The sequence below is a fragment of the Pundamilia nyererei genome, unplaced genomic scaffold, assembly GCF_000239375.1.
Source record: "Pundamilia nyererei isolate P.nyererei 1_Seehausen unplaced genomic scaffold, PunNye1.0 scaffold00117, whole genome shotgun sequence".
NCBI lineage: Eukaryota > Metazoa > Chordata > Actinopteri > Cichliformes > Cichlidae > Pundamilia > Pundamilia nyererei.
The window spans coordinates 1037878-1057535 of NW_005187518.1; the positions used below are offsets into that span (position 1 = coordinate 1037878).

General features: G+C 41.5%; 1 protein-coding gene across 1 annotated transcript in view; it reads left to right on the forward strand.

Moving 5' to 3' along the window:
• Nucleotides 1–19658, forward strand: part of ppm1lb (protein phosphatase, Mg2+/Mn2+ dependent, 1Lb) — a 53052-nt gene that overhangs the window by 1715 nt on the left and 31679 nt on the right. The gene's annotated exons all lie outside the window — the stretch shown is intronic.

Below are 19658 nucleotides of genomic sequence, written 5' to 3' on the forward strand. Positions count from 1 at the left end.
GGGTTGTCTCGTTACAGCCCTGCAAACACACTCACCCTCCCTGTGAGAGAGTCTTCTTTTAGAACGCATGCTCTTTATTTCCAGCTTATTTCTCTCCAAAAACAATCTCTCTTGGGTTTGTTTGTCCAAAGCAGGGATGCATCCCCCATAGTCTAACACAATTATAGCTGGAAGGAGAAGGATAAACTCAGATTTTTTTCAGATTCTATCCGGGGCCCCATACTGTGAGGAAAAACACAGATGACATCGATCACTAGTCCGCTGGTTACAGCCGTTCTCCTTTGCTTTCTGCTTCCTTGGTGCTAATTAATGTCAGGGCATCGAGGCAACAGCCTGACAAAGCAGCTCACAATGAGACCCTTAAAAAGTGCTGTCAGTTAAAGGGACAAAGAGCATTTGACATGATGCCACAGTCAGGCGGGAACATGAAAACACTGATTTATTATGAAGTCGAAGCATGCCTCTGCTCGGGCATTGTTTTCTGAGGCTTCGACTGTGCCCTCAGCTGACAGTGCTGATGCAACAGAGCCACCAAATAGAAAGAAGAAGAAGAAACATAAACTCCAATAGACTCTTCTCTTCTCTTCTCTTCTCTTCTCTTCTCTTCTCTTCTCTTCTCTTCTCTTCTCTTCTCTTCTCTTCTCTTCTCTTCTCTTCATTCTGATGAGCCACTTCTGGTGGAGCTCAGTGCTTTTTAAAAATTTTTTATTGTCTCACTGCAACAATCTTCACTCCTGAGGTTGACTGCTGTACTCTGATTGAGGCTAAATGATAACATACTAAAAATAGGCAGCTAAAGGCATCGAGGTGGCTTTTCTACTAGGGGAAATTAAATTTTAGGCCGCAACGCTGGATGCTGCAGCTTTTTGACCAAAAGTGGTCATTGGATTGGGTTTCCCCTCATGGCTTCCTTCCCTCCTCTGTGGAGTTCATTTTTAGCGATCAGTGGCCTAACCTGTTAGCGCTGCCACAGCTCACCATACATGTGTTTAAGAAAAATAAGTAGGAGATATGTTTGTTGATCTGCCAGGGGAAAAAAAGAGAGAAAACGGGTGGGAGAGCATCGGTGGCGAGTGGGAAGAGCGAGAAGAGATGCTTAGGATTTGCCTTTGGATGTGAGAGTCTGCTTTATCGTTGCATGTCCATGGGCATCGGTTTATTCCCACGCCCTCTTTTGAAGTGTGGAAAATGGTTTCCAGTCAGCAGCCTTCGGAAAATAAATAAATAAATAAACATAAAAAACTTCCTCTCTTTGGTGGATGTAGATATTTTTATATTTATACTTATTTATTTAGCCAGAGGGCGTTAAGCGGAGTGATGCTGTGTGGCCCAAGGCAGCGTCAGGATACTGGCTGTCTCAGCTGGCTTGTTAGTGAGGTGTCAAATGCTTCAATTTCTTTACACACGCACGTATGCGCACACACTCTGCTCATCCAGGCCACATATACACAGTCATTAAAGCTGGTTATGTTATATAATTGATTAATGTTAACTGATAACTATTTAATTACAGGAAATAAAAAAAAAGTGGCCTGTGTTGATGTCCAAGTCAGGTAAAAAACGTGATAATTCCATAACATAAAGAAAAGCAGCCAATGCCCATTACTAAGAGGCTACATGTGTGTGATGTCTGTCTTTTTAAAGAAAAAGGACATTGAAGGATTTATCAGAACAGCTGACAGTTTACCTGCATACCAGCTCTGGTTAGTATTTATAATATTGATTCATCATCTTGGCTTCACAAAGCTTTCAATTTCTTCCTGCAATCCGTTATTGTTAATGCATGTACCGGTGCTGTGAGTGAGGGCAGGCACTAAACGCTCTTGTAATTACTGTATCCTATTATTGACAGGCAAACAGATGCTTTCTTGCCAAGAAATTGATCAGTACAAGATTGGTATCTTTCTCATTCCTGCTTTTAGTGATGGAGCTGGAAAAGGCAGGCAGTAAGCTTCAAACAGCTTGCATAGCTGTTCTCCAAAAAGTCAAACTGAATTAAAAAGCTGCATCCATAATTGCTCTGTATTTACAGTCATGTAAAATGGTTTTCACCTGACATGATAGAGTCCTGTGGAGAAACTGCTTCTTATCTATACCTTGTGATTAGCTCACAGAACCACTATTTAGCAGCATTAACTTGAACCAGTTGTTTTTTGCATGACTTTATCAGTGTCTCACATCATTGTGGAGGATTTTTTTCCCCCAGTCTTATTTGCAGGATTGCTTCAGTTCATTGAGGTTTGTAGGCATTTGTTTATACGCAGCTCTCTTAAAGCCCCACCACAACATTTCAGTCAGGTTGAGGTCTGGACTTTTTTACTGGCTCATTGCAACATTTTTATTCTTTTCTTTTTCAAATATTCTGTTGCAGATTTGCTGGTGTGCTTGGGATAATTGTCGTGCTAGCACAACCTTTATCTGTCAGAAATATGGTCTCACGAGAAACTCTAGAATACTTTAGTATACAGAGGAGTTCATGTTCAGACTTGGTGACTGCAAGGTGGCAATCGTAGCTCCTCTACTACCATGCTTGACAGCTGGTATGAGGTGTTTGTGCTCACATGCTGTGTTTGGTTTTCTCCAAATCAGACATTCTGCATTACAGCAAACGTCTCCAAGTTGGTCTCAGCTGTCCAAAGGACGTTGCTCCAGATACAGTATCTTGTGGTTTAATCAGATGCAGCTTTGTAAACCTATGCCAGGGTGCCATGTTCTTTTTAGAGAAGCTGTCCAAACAAGCCACACTTGTTCAGTCTTTTTCTGATTCTGCTGTCATGAACTTTAAACATGCCCTCTGAACATTGCACAGTCTGAGTTTTTGAGGATGCCCATTCCTGGGAAGATTGTAGCTTAGTTTTAACTGTAAACTAAATGCTCCAGAACAGCAAGCTTACCAAACCTTCCACTTTTATAGAGGTGCAGTTTACCTGGCTGCAGTATGGATGTACTTTGTTTCTCTCAGGAGTCCGGTGAGAAACTTTACTTTTCACATGACTGGATCTGTGTAGTGAATTACTTAGGCTGTTTCAGTAGACGCAAAGTATGGTACAAGGCCTCACAAGAAGTAGCGTACAACTGATGGTCATTACCCAAGCATGGAATAGAAAGAAAACCATAAAAACATAGACAGGTGAGAAGAAGAAGATTGGTGCATCCAAATGTAAATGGCTGCAAAATTTGTTTTTATATTACCAAACTGCGCTGTCCAAGTGTCCAATAGTTTTTGTGTTTAGCCAAAGAGCTCACAATACAAGACTTTCATAGAATTGCCTGAATGCAAGTAGTGAATGAGTGCATGATTTGATACAATAAAAGGTCTGCCCACCCGTGATAACATGATTACTTGTGCATATGGCTGCCCGAATATAAAGCTGATAACTTCCACTCAAGGCAGTGTTTACTTCCTGTTTTCGCTCTGATTTTTATTCTAAAAGTTCTGAGTCAAAGTGGCGATTCACATCGCCATCGCTCTGATTCTTCTTTCAGGATGTTGACAAGCTCACCGCCGTTCTTTGTCTGCCACCCTTTTCCCAGTTACAGAACCTCCAAGTCTTCCTTTGTGCTTTTTCTCACTTCATGATAAATTAAGTTTAGAGCGTGAGCCGTTTCTTTAATGTTGCTATCTGTGCATTCTTCTGAAAAGCACATCATATGCCAAATTAAGATGAATTCAGATGGCCAGCCTGTACTGCGCTTCGTTTTCAGCTGGTTGGAGGATAGAAGGTAGCAACAGAAGATGGATGTCTTCATTCGTTTGACTCTGTTGATGTTCTGCCAATTCACTGGAACCAATCAGTTTACTACCAGATAAATAAATTATCAGTGAGCGATTGATAACATCTGGAAATCTCCTTTTTTCTTTCATTATCTTTTTGCATCACACACACACACACACACACACACACACACACACACACACACACACACACACACACACAATGCAAATTCAGTTTCCAAAGTGTTAAAAATCGGTGTTTAATGTGAGCATACCTTCGGCTGTCCCCGTCATATTAGATACTGGCTCAGTGAGGAGATTTATCAGTTAAATGGAGATTGATTTTTAGCTGACACGTGGGAATAACCTGCATGAAAGTGATAACCCTGGGCTCTCTGTCCATTTAATGGCAACATGAGCCATTTGTTCCTTTACCAGGATGTAGAGAGTGAGCCGTACTTCACTCCTCCCCGTCTCACTCTCAGGTTGTGGCTTCAGGCAGTGCAAAATTACCTTAACTGTAGAGCATAGAGAAGACATTAACTATAAGCCTGTTTAACCTGAATGCGGGGGCTTTCTCTTGCCGTCTGTTTCCCTATCCTTTTAAGTTTTTGTTCTGTGGATTTCAATCACAGCTCGCTCTCTCATGCTGTTTCGATCAGTGGAGTTTGTGAGTGGGTTGTGATAGATACGGCTCCTAACTGTGAAGGAGGTGACTGCGGCGAGTTCAGAGCAAAGAAGCACAAATAACGTCGAAACCACAGGGACGGTGATCATTTTTAGAGGACTACTTTCAGTCTTAGCTTGTCCTGAGTTTACCTTTGCTTCAGTTTAAGGCTAAACTTGCTTTCAAGTTTAGTGCAGTTCCTTGAGTTGCAAAGAAGACAAGACTTTTAAAAGGGATCGATGATGGTTCACCTTTTAAACCCCAAGGACGCGTTATAGTCAGACAGGCTGTTGTTTGAATTTGAGGTATTTTAATGCGGCTATGTACATGTTTGTGTTTTACCCCAGAAGGGTAGATACCGAGCCGTTTGAATTTCTCCTGAGCTCACTCTCACTGGAGAGATGAAAGAAGACTCGGCATGTGACTAATTGCACTGTTGGCTTTACAGGATTAGAGAGAGAGAGAGCAAATAGAGAGAGCGAGAAGGAGTAGCAAGACCAAGGACACTAACATGTGCCTGGGCGTATGAATATTAATGTTTGTGTTGCAAGCTTGCAGAGGACGCAGTTGTAGAGAGGGGCAGTTTGATCTTAGAGAGAGAGAAGACTTGAGCAAGAAACTCAAATTCACCAAAAACCTATTAAGAAGAGCCGCCTGCTTCACATCAAGTACACTCAGAAAGTTTATATAACACACTAAGCATGCTCCAGTGTCACATGAATAATGCTGAATGCAAACAATCAAAAGGTTGTAATCAGCTATATTAAGTATTATTATGTTAAAGGAATTGCACAAGTGTTTTATTCACCTCTGCTCTTCTGAGCTTTTAATAGTTCAACTTTTTGGTTCACTTACACTGCTCTCATCAGTGGTGTTTTTGGGCAAACAAAAAAAGCCCTAACTGGACAGTACAGATGATGTCTAGCAGCTAAGGAAAGCAGCATTTTCTTCAGGATTTTGCCCAAAACAGCTCTAAAGCAAGAGTAAATGGAAACTAGTGTGTGAAAATAGTGCCAACGCTGACAATAAATCAGTCATTGCAGACTTCAGATATAAGTTTGTCTCATGTGGTGCACCGGTTCTGCCAGCCAGCCCATTGCCCACTGTGCTGTTTGCATGCTGGAACACACTATTGAGAGTCATGTGGATTTCAGATACAATTTGCTGTGCTTGCTCCTGGGTTCGGTACGGTGGGGAAGCCAGAGCAGAGCAAAACAGGGAAACATTTGAAAAACCCTCATGCTCGTCTTCTAAATACAAGTTGCAATGATAAAATTCTGTTACTTTGCACATAAAAAAAAACAAAAACCATACTGTATTTAAATTTGGCTGTTCTCTCCTCGAAGGTCGTCTCCTCGGACTGCTTGTAGCCGACTTGTAGACCTCAAACTTGTTCAGAAAGGGAAACCTTTAGTGTCAAATTAACAGACCTTCAAATCAATGACCATGACAGCTGATGACAGCTAGGTTATGCCGAGAAGGAAATGCTAATCTCTTTTAAACGTCAAATCAGTCATGGAGTTGTGCACTGAGAATTCACTCCAGATGGTAAGATGGTGCAAAGCTCTTCTGTAATGTCCTAAAATTTTATGCTGTTTTGGCCACATGAGTATAGTCTTTAATCACCACCCGCCCTAGACGGTAGATTTGGCTCGCTGCGATTTTGTAGTCTCTCCAAAATGAAATTTAACTTGAAGGTTTGTTGTTTTATAACCACTCCTCCATAAGCAAAGAAGTCTGAACAGTGTTGTCACATCAAACACTCAGTTTTTTTATCTTTTAAGAAAACTTTAAACCATAGAGCTGCTGAGCTATTAATACAAACAAGCTTAAGTTGTCTCTAAATAAAAAGATTGCCTACCATCAACAAGCAACCTGACATCTTTAAAACATCTTTCCAAGATGGGACTTTACTAACAGGGTTTAAAAAATAAAGCAAACCAGTGCAGTATAATTCAGGGACTTCAGGCACACAATATCAGCTTTTCTCCACTTTGGTCTATTGACGCCCAACTGGAAGCCTTGTTTCTATTGACCGCTTGGGTATTAGTCACAGCGCGCAGTGGTCAAAGTTTAACTAGCCCTTTGATCAGTGCACTGACAGACCATCGTAGCCTGGTGCAAGCCATTGGAAATAATTGGATTCAGAGTGCAGTGGTGCTGCTGTAGTCTTTTCTGGAAGTCCGATGAGGCTAAAGCATTAGCAGCAGCTCTTAAACTGCATCATAAACTAAAAGAGAGAAATGGATCTAATTCTAATCAGTACGACTGCTCATTATTACTCTTACCCTGTTGTACCCAGTTCTGTCACTTGTGATGAAAGCTGACACGCAACATTTCAGCCCCTCCTTGAATTCAAGTGAAGCAGAAAGTGGAGAGTACAGGGAGGTCATGCTCTCTCGGAAAATACTTGTGCAGCAGTGGAGAGAACAGACAGCCAGAGAGTTCTGCCGAAAAGTCTTCTGACCTTTTGGTAATTTGTCCCGGGTAGTCAGGTTCGCCTTATTTGTGGTGACAAGACTGTCAGGGAGCGACTGAGGAGTGGATTCAAGGAGTGAAATGCAGCAAATAAATGAACGAATGAGGCTGCTGCCTGTCAGCTAGCCTAAATGTTTGGCCCTGGAGTAAACATCTGTAATCTCCTCTTGTCCTCTGTCATCATTTTACATGAAATAAATGTTAGTACAGTCTTTCAATTGTACTAACATTTTCTTTGCCTCTGCATAGCCTTAAACCCTTCCACTCTCTTTAAAAGATAAGAGCATTTAGTAAAATATTAAAAAATATATTTCTCAGGTTTGATGGGTGTGTGTACTTGTGTGTCAGGACTGTGCGTGTGTGTATGTGTTTGCCAACAGCATGTAGCACCAGATAAGAGGACCTTCTTCAGCCTCAGTGTGCCATCCTTCCCTGCTGGCACTGACTACTCAATAATTTAACACCCTTGCTGTCAAACACTTCAGCTAAACCCCACCAACTAAATATACAGCTTCCTCCAAGCAGAAAGAGGCCACAAGGTCACCTTTCACACGAACACGTCACATGACATCACGCTGTGCGTGTGGTGCTTCTTAGAGGAGGTCTCAACTTGAGAGTCATTTGCAAAGTTTTAGCTTTGCGATGCTCTCCTTTTCTTTGTCCCCCACCACTTCACCCACTCTTAATCGGGCAGGGCTAGTCTGAGCTGTGATGTTGCTATATGGTGGGTTTGGTAATAGAGCTGTTATGTTTTGGTGACAGCCCCCCCCCCAACCACCCGTCTGTCACCCTGTTTTCCCTTTATCACCCTTTCAACCCCCTCTTTCCGACTCCTCCTCTCTCCGAGGGGGGTTGGCAGTGAGTGAAAGCCGCACAAGCTCTTCGTCTTCAAGGCCATGTCAACCTGTCCCTCCCGCTGCCATGCCAGCTGCTTTCCACACTCATGGTGAGCAAGAATGCTACCCCATGTGATGCTTTCCCCTAGTTTTAAATACCAAAGGATGCATTCAAAGTATAGCTTTAAAATCCAGTTTCAAACATAGAAAAGCTACAAATCTTGCTCTGAATGCACAATGCTCACCTACAGCAGCACTCAAAAGAAAATGCTATTAGACTGTCTTATGTGTGTTTCTAGGTGATTAACAGTCTCTAAATCTAATCACATGGTTGGAACCCGGCTGCTGCATTTTGTTTTTGAGAGGGGCTGCGTTCACGTGGATAGCTGTTATATAAAGCGCTGAAGTGAAAAAATGCTCACACAGCATTGTCTACAATTTGAATCCAGCTCCAGAAGCCTAACCCTGTGTGCGAGCGCCAGCTACTCAATTGTTTGTTTGTCTGCGTGTGATTGGGAAAATAGACGAGTCAGTTGGAGTTTGCCTGCTCGCTGGCAGTGAAGGATGGCGGGAGAAGAATGTTGGCTAAGAGGAGGTAGCGAGCTGCAGCTGTTCAGAGTTAGCAACATTGGTGTGATTGTGTGCGCAAAGAGCCTGAGCCATGATATTTGTATAGCTCACAGTTGTGGCTCTTCCTCCAATTGGACCTGCGGGTAGGGCAGGTGCATCCTCCTAAAAAGAAAACAGGCCTGCTGGATGTGTGCCACTGCCTCTTATCAGTATAAATGCCCAGATGTGGAGTGAGCCAACTTAGATAATTTTTAAGCTTCCAAGGTCTCTCATAACAAACTGTCAAACCATTAAGCAATTTTCTTAACCAGCTCAGGGTTGCAGGAAGGCTGGATCTACCCATTCGGGTGAAATAGGGCGACAGGCCACCGCACACTCTCACATCCACCAATTTACCTGGGATGAAATTAGCTTACCTGGAAGAAACCCACAGGGAGAATATGCAAACTCCACACAGAAAGGCCCCAGCCAACCACCCGGCAGGTTCAAGCCCGAAGCCTTGTTGCTGTGAGGCAACACAGAGTTGACCACTTAATCCTTGTTGCCCATAAAAGACTGAATGGTTTATTTTTTTTATTTATAAAATGAGATTTCTCCCCTATCTCAATTTGAATTGTTTTTTTCTTTTTCCGTCGGTGTGTGTATATTTAAAGTTAGCATGCTGCAGCCGGTCTGCCAAACACATGTGCTGCACACATACTGGATCTACCCAGACAAAAGGAATGCAGCTGATATGAATGTTTGATTATTACACATGGTTTCTATTCAGGGGAAGAACGGTGAGCTACAAACCTTGGAATAAACCCGGCGGTGAACCAATCCTGAGCCAGGTTGTCTTTAATTTATGCTATAAGAAAAGCTCATGGGATATGATAAAAAAGACCAGAATGTCATTAACTTGTGCTTGTGATTAAAATTGGGAGGCAGAGGGACGTTATGCACACATTTGTGTGTGTGTGTGTGATGTCCATTCATTCCCAGGCAGACGATCTATGTTTGTATATCAGGGTCTTGCTGGATCTCTGCCATGAAATCTTGATTATGGCCCTTTGAGATTCATGATTGTAGGATTTTTTTCCCCCCCCAATCCCCCCGCAAAAAAACCCCCAAAGAAGTTCCCGGTAAAAAAAAAAAAAAAAAGAAAAGGAGGCACTAATCTAAAACTAGTAAGGCTTTTGGGTGAACAATCTGCTCTGCAATCTTTAGATGAAGTTGCTTATTCTAAAGAGCAAACAGATGAGGTTGAAGATATAATTGGAAGGGAAAAATGAGGACGGTGTAGAAGGGTAAAGAAGCAGATTGAGGCTTTTTTGTAAACAGACTGGGGAAACGTGTACATGTTCATTAGAGTAACTGCAATAAATAAACTTAATAGGATTGCGAGTTAATTCCAATCTTTATTGGTCTGACCTTTTTTGTTTGTGTAATCTTAAAGCATGCCAGCAGGGACTGAAGGGCACTGCAAGTTTAGAGCAAGGCCTGCACGTAGCCTGTCTGTGGAAGTGTGAGCTACTGAGTGCATATATGAAGCCTCATGAGGTGTTGTTGGTCTCATTCAGAGAGTCTGAAACAGGTTGGTGATATCCTCTAACCCTAGTGACCTAAATTAGCTTCATTTTTTATAACAGCACCAAGTGCTTTCTGTTATAAAAAATGTAATGGCTTTTTTCTTGTTTAAAACTATCATTGCTTTACATCTCAGTATGTACCAGCATTTAATACTAATGTGGAACTGAAAACATCCATCTATTACTTTCTTCCTCTTTTCCTGTTCAGGGTTGCAGGGGGCAGCTGGAGCCTATTCCAGTTGCCGTAGTTCAAGAGGCAGTGTACACCCTGGACAGGTCACCAGTTGGTAGCAGGGCTAACACAGAAAGACAGACAACCATTTGTGCTCACATTCACACCTGCAGCCAATTTATTATCACCAGTTAACCTAACCCCGCTAACTGCATGCCTTTGGACTGTGGGGAGGCCATGGGGACATGGGGAAAACACGCAAACTTCACGCAGAAAGACCCAGGCCAAGAGGTGGATTCAAACCCACTGTGGGATGCAACAGTGCTAACTACTGTGCTGCCCTGAAATTGCGACATACAGCTTTCAAATGGATAACATGTTGATTGATGACGCAGACTTAATAAGTAAAGCTACAAGTTTGAAAACAATGAATATTAAAAAGTGTGTGTCTTTTGTGAAGGCGTACACACTTCAGCCAATGTACCCAAGTGGAAAAATGAAAGGGTTACAAATGTTCAAAGGTTTTGATATTGCTTCTTTTATTTTACCACCCCCCCAAGCAATCATTCAGATTTAAAAACAACAGATCTTCACAGTGAAGGACCTTGATCCAGAGTGTTTGTGTCTTTCTGATTTTTAGTGTGGGTTTTGGCGAGTCATTGGCCCCAAAATAGTTATTGGAATAATATAAATTAAACTGTGGCAATGTGATAACTGCATACTGCCACATCCACTGGTACACTGCCAAACAGGACAAACATTTCACTGTTGTTGGAAAGTTTAGTTTTCTTGCCCTTGATTTATGTAACACAATCAGAGAGGCGTCTGATCACTCTCAGATTCATTCTGTGGCCAGTTTTCTGAAATCCTTGGAACAATCATGTACTGCTGCCTCACTCTGATGATTGAGCAAATCTGTTATGCAAAATATAACTTCAAATCCTTTTTTATTTAACATACTATTTATGGTCTTTTAAGTCTCATTTTAGTAGTTTGCCTAAAAAGTTTTGCAGAATGCTATTCAAACACATCACATCCTGTGTGTCGATTAAAGGATCTTTCCTTCCCTGTGCTCTGGATCATGGGCTGGTGATGGCTTTGGATGGATGGGTAGTTTTAGAGGCAGATAAGCAGGAATAGTAATTGATTACTGTGGTGCAGAGGAACCTTATAGGGATAATGCTAACACCTCAAGGCTCACAGGATCCCTGCACTCTTCAACTCTGAGCTGAGGCTATAAGGAGCAGAAGAGACAGCAGGGCAGGTTAGATTTACCATAATCCCACTGGGGATAGTGGGATTAAATTCTCTCTGTGGATTCTTATTCTTTTTTTACATCATCCACATCCTGATCATTTGTATGTGTTTAATTGTTCAATTAAGCTATCTTTTCCTTTCTGGGGGGCCTTTTTTTTTTTTTTTAGATTTCTCTAACCCTGTATCTGCTTAACCGTCCAGTACCTTCATCTTACCCAGAGAAATATGTATGTTGCCTTCTTCCTGAGTTGATTTAATGAGTTTATCCAGAAGCAGAGCTGGTAGCTATACTAATGCTGCTCAGAAGGGGAGAGATGCTTTATTGAGGGTGAGAGAAAAAAGGGGAAAATAATGGCTTGGTTGAAATGTGCCTTTATTTAGGGAAGGAGAGAGAAGGAGGACAGAAAGAGAGGGAGAGAGTTGCAGAGATGAGAGGGACTGACAGACAAGCTGAGAAATAAAAATGCTCCTGGCTTACAGAAGTATAAGTGAAGATAGTGGAAGAGGGAGCTTAAAGCTGCTGTTTGGAGGTGGAGAAAAGGCGGGCAAGAAACTATTTCTTTCAAAGGAGATGAGGATAAAACCGGATGGGCTGAAAGGCAGTGCCTTGCTCGGAGCCTAAAGATTTTCCAGGACGGCAGCAAAACTCCTGTTTGCACCATGTCTATGTAGGTTCACAGACTTAAGGAATCTGTCTGAAGCAAAGAGCTGACAGAAGCTAAACATAGCAAGTTACAAGGCTGAAGTGCCAGTGGAGCTTTATCATCTTTTGATCATAAGTCTGCCAGACCGAAGGCCACGGCACCATGGGGCAGTTCCTCCCCCTCAAGAAAGCATGCCATACTTTTCCACCTCTTTCGGCCTGTTTTTCATCTCCTCTCTCACACTTGCTCTGTGCCTCTGTTGACCTTTCCCTACAGTAACTGTCTCTGTTTTCTCTCCCTCTCGTCCCCTCCCTTCCATCGCTGCATCCACTCCCCCCCTTCCTTCCGCCTCACCTACTCATCTCTTCTCACTTTTGGATCCCCTCGTGATCCCTTTTGTCCGCAGAAACAGAAATCAAAGTCTGTCATTCGCCCCGAGTGTCTCCAGCTTCGTGCTGGAGGTGCAGCTGGAGGTTGTGTGTGAGGGAGGAATTGGGAACAGTGAAGGACAGGGTTTCTTCGTCTGCATCACAGACTTGATTGATCTGTTGAACTATTTTAGGTGTGATTGTCTATTACATACTCATATCCCTCACTGTATGCTGAAATGTTTAAAGTAGGTTTTAAAGCAGATATTCCCCTCTTCTTCTGTTTTTTTGCCAGTGATGTCTCGTTTTTCTTTTGTGTTTTCCCCATTGCTATTCCACCTGTCTTCTGATGTTTTGCTCTATTACCTGGTGTATCTCTCGCCACCTTGCTATATCTATTTCCCCCCTTCCCTTTGCTTTTATACCTCTGTCCCCCTCCTCGTCATCCTCCCTGCACCCCCTCGCCCCAGCCCACAGAGTCACCTTATCTGTCTGCAGTCTGTCTGACTTATTTATCACTGCTCTGAAATATTAAAGAGTCTGCTTCCTCTAGTCTTGAGGGGAGTCCACCTTACTTGCAACACGTGCATGCGCATACACATACACACAATGTAAATTATAGTGTTTCCAAAGACAGCACAGCGCTACACATCCTGTCTTTTCAGAGTCTCCTCTTGGCTTTTAGAGACTGACAGACTGCACATGGCATGCTGACAAATTCTGCTCCTTTGAGACCTCTTAGGTACATGTATGCTGTCAGAAAGACTTTTGGCATTTGGGCTTGAGTGACTGCAAGCCAGTGGTACATATGCCTGTTCCTGAACACCAATTAGCATGAGCTGATATCGCCATACAAGGGAGTCCTGACTCATGTGAACAAGTAGGATAATTGCTGCTGGTCGCTTTATGGAAACTACAGACTTGTGTTCAAGAGCTGGAAAAAGCTCCGCTTCCGTCACTCACCACTGTAATTCTCAAGAAGTAAAAAGCATCAGCGTGAGGTGCTCCATGGATAGTCAAACAACAGATGTAACCTTTCCCTCTGCACTTTCTGTCTTTCTTTTATTTTGTTCACATCACTATTAATATCCCTGAAATGTTAGCGCAACACCACGAAAGCCTCAGAGAAGAGACTGTCTGAAGGCACGAGGTACTTCCAAATTTGTGTCAAGAAAGCATGAAGCATCAAGCCACGAAGTCTTACAAGTGTATTTTATTTGTTGTTGAACTTGTGAAAGAGCCACATCTGTGTTCCTAACCCTAACAATAAAAGACTAAACATGGTGCCACATCTGGTCAGACACCCAGACTTTTTCCCTCATTCTGCCTTAAGGCACTGTAAACCTGCACATGTTTTTTATGTTTTGATCTTCTATGTTGAGTACATTGAGTTTACATGTCATGAAATGTGCTTTTTAAAAAAATGCCATTGCCATACTCCAAATACATTGGACACTAACTGCTTCCATGTTCCTCCTGCTTGTCAAACTCCATGCAAGCAAGCTTGGGAAGCCTGAGAGTGACATAAGACTTTTAAAACACTGCTTAGAATCACTGAGATGTGTAATGTGTCTTTTTTTTTTTTTCTGGGTCATCGTTTCAGTCCAGTCACTGTTTCAGTAAGGCTCAGGTGATGTCACAGTTGTTTTAAGCATGTCTTTCTGCAATTTGTAGTATGTGCAGCATGAGCAGCCTGAAGGATATGCATGTCTACACACACCGACACATGGAGAAGGACAGAGGCTCATGGTGGCTTCTATTCTTAGCAGGCAGTCCCATGGGGGTGCAGCGGTGTCTAAGGCTGGAAATGGTGAGCAGGCCAAAGCGGTGTGGGTCTGCTCCATGATGGTTCTGCACCTGCTGTGGAAACTGGGCTACCTCGAAGCCCGGTGGCCCAGCGCCTGCTGGCTTTGTCACTACGCCCACAGCTCTCTCTTTCTCCAGGCATGACAACAAATACGCAAAAAGTCAAAAGGTTGCAAACCAAAAATTAACAAAAATGATTAGAAGCTTGTTCATCCAGAATTATTCCCCATGAGGCAAGCTTATGAGCATCAAGTTAATTTATCAGCTGGGCCATAAGCAGATATTTTGGACGCTTTCCACGCAGAGCTTATTGAACATGGCTGGTCCAAATGGCAACAGTATAGTTTTTGAGCTGTAATGGGCAACATTTAGGATTGTTTTGGAAATTGGGCACCGAGTTCGGAGTTTGGCTACGCATCTTGTCCTCATTATTTTGGACGGGAACTTGGCGCTTCTGAAGTTTTGAGCCATCGTGGAGCTGCATGTGTCATCGTCACAACCCCTTCATCTGTCATTAAACTGTTTACCTCTTAAGTCAGTGTGACCTGAGGGAATAAGTCATGTTTAAGCTACAAATAAAGGGAAAACATTAGCATCGGTGGGGTCACTGAGTCAGGGAGAAATTAGTTTTGTTGCTTCCAGACTGTAACAGATTCAGTCTTGTTTTTTTCTCCAGATTGAAGAAGACTAGTGTTGAATGACACACTGATCCTGAATCAGACTTTTTGGTTCTCCCCCGGCATTTGTTCCTCTCAGCAAGAATATCCTGTGCCAGTATGTGGGAGGGGATGCCCCACAAGACTGTCATTCAGACTAATATGATGCACAATCTACCTGCGTCTCCCTCCTCGTATTTGGCATGACTCACAAAAGTGGGCACTTCTCTTCAGTTTATGTATCTCTCGAAGTTCCTTTCCGCTTTATTGGTCCCGTATTCTTAACTTTATAGCGCAGTCGTGCCTCATTATGCGCAAAACAATCCTCATATTCAAAGTCCACTGAATTTAGTCAGTGTTCAGATCAATAGGGGTCTACATTCCTCACAATGTGATGCATACAACCACGCGCATAAAGGCTTTTATTTCCATCAGCAAGCTTTGTGAGAGTTGCAGCAGATGGAGTAGATGAGTATTGATTTTTTTTTTCTTTCTCTTTTTTTTTTATGAACAGCGGTATGTTTATCAGCTAGTGCAGTTTTGTTTTTGAGACACACACACACACACACACACACACACACACAGGCATCGCATTGATCACTGTTTTTGTTTTTTTCTTTCTAATGAATGTGAGCGCAGAGCTGAGGAGGCACTTGGAAGCAATTCTTTGGACTTTTGTAAAGGAAAGTCAAATGCTTGGCATTGCACTGAATTATGAACAGGACAGAGGTTAGGACTGGTGTTGTTTGATAACTTTTAACTGTGAGTATATTTGTCACATGTACATGTTTCAGATGAGCAAACACATTTTAATATTTAAAAAAAAATATGTTTATCAATGTTTTATTTCATTTTAAAGGAGCAAATCTATCAAAAGCCTACCTGGCCCCCATGAGAAGAGGTAATTACCCCTTAAACATAATAATTGGTTGTTCCACTCTTGGCAGCAAAACACTTAATGCAGTCGGTGTGGCACTAATCTCCTCTCGGCTTGGGTGTGGCTAGTGAAATTGAACTCATCTTTCAATAAAATGTGGTAAATCACGGGTAATTTGATATTTAATGAGGGGGGCAATTACTTTTTTTTACACAGGGCCAAGTAGGTTTGGCTAACTTTTTTTTTCCTTAATAAATGAAATTGTCATTTAAAAACATTTTGTATTTATACCCATTACCTTTGTCAGATATTAAGCTTATTTGATTTGTAACATAAGTGTGACAAATATGAACAAAAAAACAAATAAGAAATCAATTAAGGGCAACATCGTACTCAGAGCACTGTATACCTACACTGGTGTAGGACAATGTTGTCTTCAGTGGCTTTTTTCTTTCTGTCACTAGTCAGACTGAGATAGAGGAGAGAGACGGTTTCTTGCATCTGCCACATTTAAAATATTCTGAATCTAGAGAAAGTTGAGAAGGAAAAGCAGACCGAATCTCTGGAATTAGAGTGCGAAGAAGTTATTTAAAGGTGAAAGAAGGCGAGATGACACCAGCAGAGTACAGCGTTATTAAAATGAAATGCCAGCAGTTTATTTACACATGCATCTCCTGCAAAACAAATCAGCAGAAATCCAGGTGTTGCTCTCTATCTTATTTATGGGTGCCCCAATTATAAGCCTACTGCCTGCTGGTTCTCAGCGTGCCGTATGTGCATGAAAATTAGGTGCACATGAAATATGGAAATAGTTAGTTTGCACCACGGACCCACTGTTGGGTTGTTTTCTGCATTGTTGTTTAATTGAAAGAGTTGTTGTGCCAAAAAAGCCAGCTGTATGGAGATGAGAGCAGTCATGAATGGATGGACACAGGAAGGGATGAATGGAGTCCAGGAAGCTGTTGACTCAGGATGGCGGAAGCAGCACTTGGCATTTGGAGTGTGCTGCAGTGTGCCTTGTGGTGACAAAAGTCTTTCAGAATGAAAACGACTTCAACAACTCAACCTGCATTTCAATAATCACTGAATGTCAGAGATGTTATGTTTAGAGCTGAATCAGTGGGTCAAATCATCTGTTAATGAATATTTTTATAGATTTTTTTTTAAAATCCTGATTATACAATTTGAAAATAGGTTTAACTTCATTTTACATTAATATAAAAATCCAAAAGGGTCTGACACAATTAATATTATTTTGCACAACTGTAAAAGTAAAAATCTATTCAAAAAACACTTAAAAAAAATAAGGTTCAGGTGGGCACTGTTGCAAAAGCTCTGTCATTTTTAGTTCTCTGCCTTACATGATCTCAGGGTCTTGCTGGGGATAATGTTGATGTAAAAGTTCATTGATGTATGCTGGTGCTTGTCCATGAGGTGCTCTAAATGTCAAAACCAGAATCTTACACAGGATGGTGAAGTTCATGGGGAGACAATACAACAGTACAACATCTGTGTGACATGTGGACATGTAGAAAACTATCTGGGAACCCGCAAACATTACAAGGAGATTCTGTTAAGACAAGTGAACAGAGAATTACAGTAATCAGAATGCAATGAAATGAAGGCATTAACAACAATCTTCATTTCAGACCAAGTGAGTTCAAGTGAGTAAAAACAAGAATGTAGCAGAGATTTAATATGAACATCCAAAGTAAAAATAGTCACCTCCAATGTTCCTCGTGGAGGACTTGGCAACAATTGCAAGAGGACCTAGAGTGTCATTACACTAGGCATAAATCTGTTTGGGGCCCAAACAAGGGTTTCTGTTTTTGTCATTAATTTGGAGGAAATGGTTTGCTATCCAACTTTTTAATGGATTCTAAGCACCCAAAGAGGATCTGTAGCTTAGAAACATCTTAAAATAGATGCATTAAAAATGAACTGAAGAAGAAACAGGTGGAACAGAAACAATACAGGCCCCAAAACTGAACCCTGCTGCACACCGTAGGCAGCAGAAGTGGAAGAAGCAGCCACAGAATAAGATCGTTCGGACAGGAGAACCACATCAGCAGATAAAGCACAGTATAAGGCACTATTTAGGTTTTTAACTTTCATGAAGAGTTTAGCTTTATAATTTCCACAGAGCCCTTTCACAATACATCTCAGTCAGCCAACCAAACACATACCATTCATACAAGAACATCAGAAAACTAACTTTAGCACCTGGGTCACAGACGGTGGACAATCATATCAGTTTGTTCCTTTCCATGATCTAAATTCTCCACATGGCTGCTGCAATGAGCTTGTTCTAATTTTACTGGAGTCGTATTTTGCATAGTGGTGTTATTTTGACTAGATTCTGTGATAACAAACTCCCTCCATTGCCCTGTTTGCTGGCTCACGCTGCCTGCAGCATTAAATCAGCATAGAATTGTTAGGAGACTGATGGAAAAAGGCCAATTACTGCCCGATTTCTTCTATTAAAGCTTCTTTTATTATTGATTTGCTTTCCCCACAATTCATAAATCTGCATTTAGTGTTTATACTACTACCAAACAAATAAACCAGGAATGAAATGTTAAAGCAACCTTTCTTTCTGTTTATTTTTGACATAAAACAGACAGTGTGCACAAAAACTCTTTTCATCGTTTCAAAATACATGCCAAAGAAGAAACTAAACCAGAGACTGCTATTATATTTATGTCCTACTTGCTATAAACTAATTAGAGGCAACTTTGGATCGAGTGGAATTTCTTTAGAGATGCATTTCTCTGAACTTGTCCCCGTTCCTTTATTCTCTGTGCATTTCGTGCATATGCTGGCATATTTTATTATAGCGATTTAACCTGATTCACGTGATTATTGGTGTATTAGTCTGGGGCATATCGTCAGTCTGAGTGTGAGCCTCGACACTAACATATTTCCAATCTTCTGGTGATATTCCACTTTCCATGCATTTAATGATGCCTAGACTGTTTTCATTTGAACATAGTATTGTTTTAACTTTTTAATATTTTATTTGAGCGTAACATTGCACTTTGAGTGCCTTCTTTTCTATAACAAAACAGTTTTCTCTCTGGGATTAATAAAGTATTCTGATTCTGATGTGAACTCTGTGGCTAACAGGGTGTAAACAGATTTTTTTTTAAGTATTTCCACAGATGTTTGTGGGGGTAAGTGGATTATGTGCTCTTAAAAAATTTCCCAACAGTAGAAATGTAAATAATTTCCACTCAGATAAGAGTTCATGCATCAGTTCTGCACTTAAACCTTATTGTAGAATGACCAATAAACATTTGACATTTGCAGTTCAGTGTGAAAATCTGTATGATAGTGTAATTGTAGGTTGTTAAAGTGCAGTTAAATATTAGATGCATGGTTGGATTTATAGATGGCATTCATCTTTGGCTGGATGAAGCAACATAAATTTAAAGAGAAGATGGAGGAACAGTTGGTTTGTGTGTGTGTGTGTGTCTGTGTGTACTCTAACAGCTTCTTCCTTCCTTCCTTTTATCACGTTTCCCTCAGGTCCCCAGTGAAAGCATTGTCCTTTGATAACATGGTGATTTTCTGTAAACAATAAACACTTTGGTATATTAACACAGGAAATTCTTTTATCTCACATTTGCTTTTTTCATCTCTAAATCATTGTGTTTGCTCCTCTGGTAATGTGATGGGGCTGGCTTTGTACTCCATCACTTTGTGGTCTGATAAAAGCAGAGCATGTATCAACGTGGGGGTGGGGTGGGGTGGGGTGGGGTGGGGAGGTTGTAGAGGAGTAACTCAAGAGTTTTAACTTCAGGTTTCACTTTATGGCGGCCACGTGCATAATCATCCATTCAATCTAAGCAGGAGAAAGTGAGACTGAAAAGAACAAGGACAAGGTCTCCCTGAGCGTGAGTTACATGGTAACGTGTATAAATGTGCATCGTGCTGGTTGTGAATTTTAGATAAATGCAAATTGATATTTCCGATCAGACGAGATGGTGGTAATATATCTGCGTGTGTGTGTGTGTGTGTGTGTGTGTGTGTGTGTGTGTGTGT